Source organism: Hippopotamus amphibius, chromosome 3 (assembly GCF_030028045.1).
Source record: "Hippopotamus amphibius kiboko isolate mHipAmp2 chromosome 3, mHipAmp2.hap2, whole genome shotgun sequence".
Classification (NCBI taxonomy): Eukaryota; Metazoa; Chordata; class Mammalia; order Artiodactyla; family Hippopotamidae; genus Hippopotamus; species Hippopotamus amphibius.
The window spans coordinates 29,939,679-29,945,917 of NC_080188.1; the positions used below are offsets into that span (position 1 = coordinate 29,939,679).

Sequence of the window (6,239 nt, forward strand, 5' to 3'; positions counted from 1 at the left end):
AATGAAGTTATGGATTTCTAAGTGATAAAATTTGTGTATCAGTGCTTTTAATGGGCCGCATTTCTAGTACCTACAATGTTGAGATAGACTGAGAAAAGCTGCAAGCACCTACAGAATTACAGAGAAAGGCATCATAAACAATGTTTACAAAATTAGGAAAAACAATCACAATACATATAAAAATGAGAAAATAGGTACTCATGATATATAAAGCCCTCTTACAAATTGTAACAAAACTTTGCAGCAAGCCTCAGTTTTCTAGGCTGACGGTATCAAAGTTAGGTTTGAAAGACAAAAGCAAGTTTAAAAGAACTGTCTGAGGAGAGTGTGGGAAAAAGTGGCATTCCCCTGTCTGGGTGGTCCTCAGGAAACACAGTAACTGTGATTATAGATGGAAAAGCCATGGGACTTTATTAGCCAAAATGCCCTACCTGCCCCCTCAGCCCACGCTCCCAAGCCTCTCTAAAACGCTAGTACCAGAAAGCTTGGAATTTACAGTGAAAATAATTTAATGAGCTAGAACAAGGCCAAAGAGAAAAGGAAGTTATCATCAACACAGTGGCAAAAAGAAAAATAAAAACAGAAACACACATACATGCAAAAACCTGAGACATAACTATTTATCTAGGTATAGTCTCCCAGAAAGGATAGGACTGCAGGCCTCTTGTTATCACACGTGTGATTCCAGCTGTGTGGAGGGTATATGGGTTTGTTATATTCTAGGGCTGTAAAGAACCAAGCTCCCTGCTCTAGTATAGGGGAAGGATTGCAGACTGACAGCCTGAAGCCCAAGTTGGACTCATAGATAGGTATTATTTTGCCTGCGCAGTTTTGAACACTTTTTAATGAGCAGCTGTTATGGTTATGTGTTTATTATGTGTCAATTTAGCAAGGCTATAGTGCTCAATTTCTTGTTCAAACACTTAATCTAGATGTTGCTTGTGAAGATATTTCGTAGGTGTGATTGACATCTATAAGTTGTGTACCATGAATAAAGGAAGTTACCATCAGTAATGAAGGTGACCTTCATTTGATAAATTGGAGTCCTGGAAAGCAAAATCTGAGGTTTCCTGAAGAAGGAAGTATGCCCCAGGACTGTAATATAAAAATGTTGCCTGAGCTTCCAGCTTGCTGGCCTGCCCTAAGCATTTCAGACTTGCCAGTCCCCACAATCATCAGAGCCAATTCCTTAAAATAAGCCTCTTTCTCTGTACACACACATACACACACACACACACACACACACACACAACTGCAAGGGAAGTTGGGAAATGTGGCATTGTAGTTAACAGTGGCCGCACAGCTAGTTTCCAGAGAATAAGATGTAAGCAGATGTGCTTTGTGGCAGCATCTTTAAAAGACACATATCCTGTGTCCCTTCTTTTCCCAGCCAGTCATCTGTCCTGCTGCCTGGACCAGGCTGCTAGAGCTCTAGCAGCTATACTGGGTCATGAAGATAAAGGCCACACTCTAGGAATGATAGAGCAGAAAGCTGGAAGGAACCTGGATCCCTGATCCCTGGGGAGCTAGATTAGTTCTGAACTGCCTCTCACAGAGGGAAACATTCTTATCTAATTCATGCTAGATGGTGTTTTGGATTTTCTGTTACATTTAGTGGAAGGTAATCCTAGTTTAAAAATTAGAAAATATCACATAAAAATTCTAATCCCTGGCTTCTCCTTGGCAATTTGGAATATCTAATAAACTTGGGGTCATGCTCCCCATTTTAGCAATTGCCTAGGGCAGGATAATGGATGCTCACCTGCCTTAGACAGAGCTGGAGACCCCACCAGTTTCCTTGCCTCTGTTGAAGTTCCTGAAGGCATTTGAGCTTGCTATTCCCTGACATGGATGTTGGGGTTTTACTTCTATGGTATGATAGGCCCTTGCACAAACTTATTTTGTCTTCTTAGGCTGTTTCTCCAGCTACTTTTTTGGACAATAGGCAGGATGGAAAATCATGGATGCCAGCCTTATAACTTAGTCCTTCCTCTCTGCATCATCTGCAGGAGGAGCATTCCCAAGGTGGTGTCGTCCACAAAGGAAGATGAGTCTGTTGCTGGTGGAAGCGGGCCTTCCTCTGCCATTCGAGATACTACATCAGTCATAGTCCTATAAATCTGCCCATGGGAGGAGGGGGACAGCTTTCTGTCTGCATACTTCTCACGGTGGGGAAGCTCTACTCTCAAGGCTTGGGAGGAGAAATACTGAAGGTCTTCCACTCCATGGCTACAACCTTCTCATTTTAAAGACCTTCATCTAGTCTAATGAATGTGTATTCCTATAGTCCACTTAATTTTGACCCAGTTTCTCATTAATACTCGTTTTATTTTAGTGAAAGAGTATCACCCCACCCAGTTTCCAACCATCTTTGCCCTGAATAGCATCACCAGCCTTCCTGCATTGACTTGACATGGCCTGAGAGGATTCCCCCTAATTTGGGGGAGGGGATGGAGGTTGGAGTCCCAGTTGCTGTCAGACCTAAATGGACCTGGCAATCACTTGGGGAGGAGAGATGTCCTGGCTTGAAGGGTTCTTGGTGAAGTAAAGACTGATTCTTATCTTTGGCAATGAATGAACTCAAGGACACTAGGATGTGAGGAGAAAGTAGGATGAATTCTTTCTCAGAATCAGGCTAAGGACAAAGAAGGCATAAAGGACCCTTCAAAACTGCTCAAGCCTTTTCATTGTGGAATGAGGCTAACCTGCAAAGAGGAAGCTGTAACAAGGTCAGTAATCTGTGTTTTTGAGCCAAACTGTGTCTATATCTATATCTAGATTTGTCTTTGCCTTTTCTTTTCATTCTCGGAATTTCATTAAACTAATGATTCACTTATAGCTGAGTGTCTTCAATGGCCAGGCACTGTTTTATACCTTGGAAATACAGTGAGCAAAACAGGTAAGATTTCTGCCCTGATGGAGCTTACATTTTAGTTGAGGGTTACAGATAATAAATATAACAAGTGAACAATTAGATAATCAAGATAATTTAAGATAGTGATAAGTGCTATGAAAAAAACTAAACAAACAAACAAAAAGAAAACCAACTTAAAAAAAAAAAGTTGAGAGACTGACAGGGGGAAGGGAGCAATCTACTTTAGATGGATGGGCAGGATGTTCTCTTTTGAGGTTATATTTACCCTAAATGACCCGAAGAAGATCTGAAAAAAGAGTCTTCTAAGAAGAGAAACAGCAACTACAAAGGTCCTGAGGTGGAAAAAAGCTTGGTTGGGCATGACACATGAGGTAGAAACAGCCAGGAGATGAAGTCACGCAGAAGGCAGGGGTTCGATCACATAGAACTTTAATTCAGACTTGAACTTTATTCTGAGGACATTAATTGGACTTAATTATAAGGGCATTTAGAAGCCATTAAGATAATGTTAAGCAGGGGGATAAAATGATTTAATTTTGAAAGCGCTCCCTGGATGCTGGTTAGATTATAGATTGGCGAGAGCGCAAGCAGGGAGGCCAAGTAGGAGTCATTTTAACAGTCCCGGTAAGAAATGACACCTAGTTTGGACAAGGTGGTAATGGTGGAAATAGAGGTGAACAGATTCAGGATCTGTTTTAAAGGTAGAGATAACAGAACTTGGCAAGTGAGTTGGAAATGGAGTAGAAGAAAATGAGAGGAATCTAAAGGGGTATGCTTGCCTGCATCCACTGAGATGGAAGCCTGAAGGAGGAACAGGTTTTTGGAAGAAAATCATGAGAACTCTTTGTCTCATGCTTTATGTGAAATGCCTGTGAAACATCTAGATGGAGATGGCAAGCATATAGTTGGATAAATAAGAATTCATGGAGCACATATTGAGCATTCTTTATGGGATTTTCAGCCTGCCAAGAAGGCCCTGAAAGGGCAGTTCTCCTTCCCTCTGGAGCAGTTGAGGTGCCCTGTAAGGTCCAGATCCCCATCATCTAAAGGGTTTTAGCATACCTACGCATAGTGATATGTTTCACTTCATATAGTAGAAGTGCTTTAAAGAGTTGTGAGGGTCAAGCCAGTTGTAAACTGCTGTTTGTCATTCACTTACATTTCAGTTTGCCAAGCAGCTTCTTAATTTTGAATGATCTTCAGTTGACTGTTAGCAGGAAGTTTCTGGCTTCTGCTTCCCCCTCTCCTTTCTCATCACTCCGTTCCCTGGCTTTTCTAACCAGCCTTTACTCTGTGGACTGTTTCAAGTTAAAAAGCTTAAATTCACCCTTTGATGATTCTGGGGTGCAGGGAGAGGTCTCTAAGAGAGCTCAGGAAAGAGCTCATCTCTTCCTTACTTCTGAAAAGTTGAGGAAGAAAACAAAGAGTGAGACAAGCCCCCAGGAGTGATTTTAGGTCTGGTAGCCAGGTGTGCTGAGCTAATACTGAATTCCAGAATTAAGAGCTGTCTCCACCTACCCAGTGGCAAGCAGCTCCAGGCTGAGAGCAGGCAGGCTGTGGGAAGAGCAGCAGAAACTTGGTTTTCCCTGTGGGCTGCACCTCCCAAGAGGAAAATGGTGGCAGAACTGAGCCCAATATGCCCAGTTACTCTGCCCAAATTTACTTTCCGTCATCAGAGATGAAATGGTTAAGCCTTGGAGAGAAGCCAGGAAAACAGTCCTCCTCATGAAAACTTGGAGTGGAGAAAAGACATTCTCCCCTAATAATAATGGAAATGTTCACCATTAGTTCGCTGGTTTAATATGTTTGGTTTTCAGAAAGTAGGACGCAGTTAAGTTCATGCACAATTTTGCCACTTATGAACTGTGTGATTTGGGGAAAGTTACTTGAGCTGTCTCAAATTTCTCATTTGTAAAAATGAGGATAAGAGTACCTACCTTGTGAGATCATTCATGTAACATTCAGTTCACTGTACCAATCAGAGTAAGCACTCAACAAAGATTTGCTGCTACTATTACTGCTGTAATGATGGCTATCAATATTACCAAGTTAGGAAATCTGCTAGATGCCAGGGATATAAAAGATAAAAGACATAATCTTACCATTTAAAGCTCAGTAAGGAGGCAGGAATAATAATTTTAAAAAAACAACAACATTAAAATACAGTGTAATGCACATGTGGGTTTCTTACCAGAAGGGTGCCTACCAGTGATAACATTTTAGTGAGATGTTATCTGTGCAGGCCAGGACAAAAAAAAAAACAAAAAACAAAAAAACATCTTGGAATTGTTGAGCCTCCTGTATCCTTATTTGTTAGGGTCAAGTAAGTGGCTCTGTTTGCAAGAAAGGTATCAGGAAACTACCTGTGTTTTTAGTTGTTTTGTTTTGTTTTGTTTTTTGTTTTGTTTTCCAAAGGAGTTAGTCACCAGTGAGGAATAGAACAATGATGGTTCTAAATCCTCAAGGTGGTAAAAGCTAAAACCAGCCCTGATTTAGCACTCCTGGGCATGGAAAGGGCTGATTACTTTGGAATCTGACACCTGGAGCCTAAACTGGCAGGGTCTGAGGGCCCTTGGACCAGGGTGACACGGGAACAGGCCGGAAGGGCTCCATTCTGGCCAAGATTCTGACACTGCACTGACCCTACTGTGCAGGTCCCCCCTGGGGGCAAGGCTTTATGTCTGTTTACATCTGCTAAACAGCTTTGCTGCCTTGTCCCTGAGCCACCCCTCACTCAGTGGCTGGTGCATAGGCATCCTGCAGCTTAACCCATAAGTCCTCATTGCCACAACTGCAGGGGTGACTAGGAATTCAGCCATGAGTACTTCCTGTTAGAGAGCGCTGGAGTGTAGGGGTCCACCCCAGAAAATAAGCCAAGCACCTTCCAGGAATCAGGGACATGTGGCCAGTTTTGCTGCATTCACCCTTCTGCCTCAGTTTTCAGGCTGAGCCATCAGACTTCCTTTCAGGTACCTCTTAAGCACAGCAAATGCTCTAGGCACAACAGAGAGGGAGTTGAACGGAGGATAATTCACACTTCCGGGTTCTCTGCTAGATAGTGAGACTCAAACATGTGCATCCTAGGGACAAACTGGGAGGCACGATAGTTGTATGCAAACAGGAAGGCATCCTGGTTACCAACACAATAATAGACGCTTACATAAGCTACAGCAGCAAGAAGCAAGGAGTGGTGAATTCTGTAAGAGGAGGTGTTGGGGGAAGACTTCAGAGAGGTCAGGCCTGAACAGGTTTTGGAAGTATGAGTAGGAGTTTACAATTACAGCATGGAGGAAGTTAATTACAGACAGGAAGAACAGCATAGACAAAAGCTTGATTAACCCATGACATAACATGATATCTTCAG

The 6,239-nt window shown here is 42.4% G+C and overlaps 1 protein-coding gene across 1 annotated transcript in view; it reads left to right on the forward strand.

Moving 5' to 3' along the window:
• SRD5A3 (steroid 5 alpha-reductase 3) overlaps positions 1–2,093 on the forward strand; it is a 35,129-nt gene extending 33,036 nt beyond the window's left edge. The window contains exon 7 of the transcript XR_009052853.1: positions 2,010–2,093. The gene's annotated coding sequence lies outside the window, so the exon portion shown is untranslated. The remainder of the gene's footprint in view (positions 1–2,009) is intronic.
• The last annotated feature ends 4,146 nt before the right edge of the window (positions 2,094–6,239 follow it).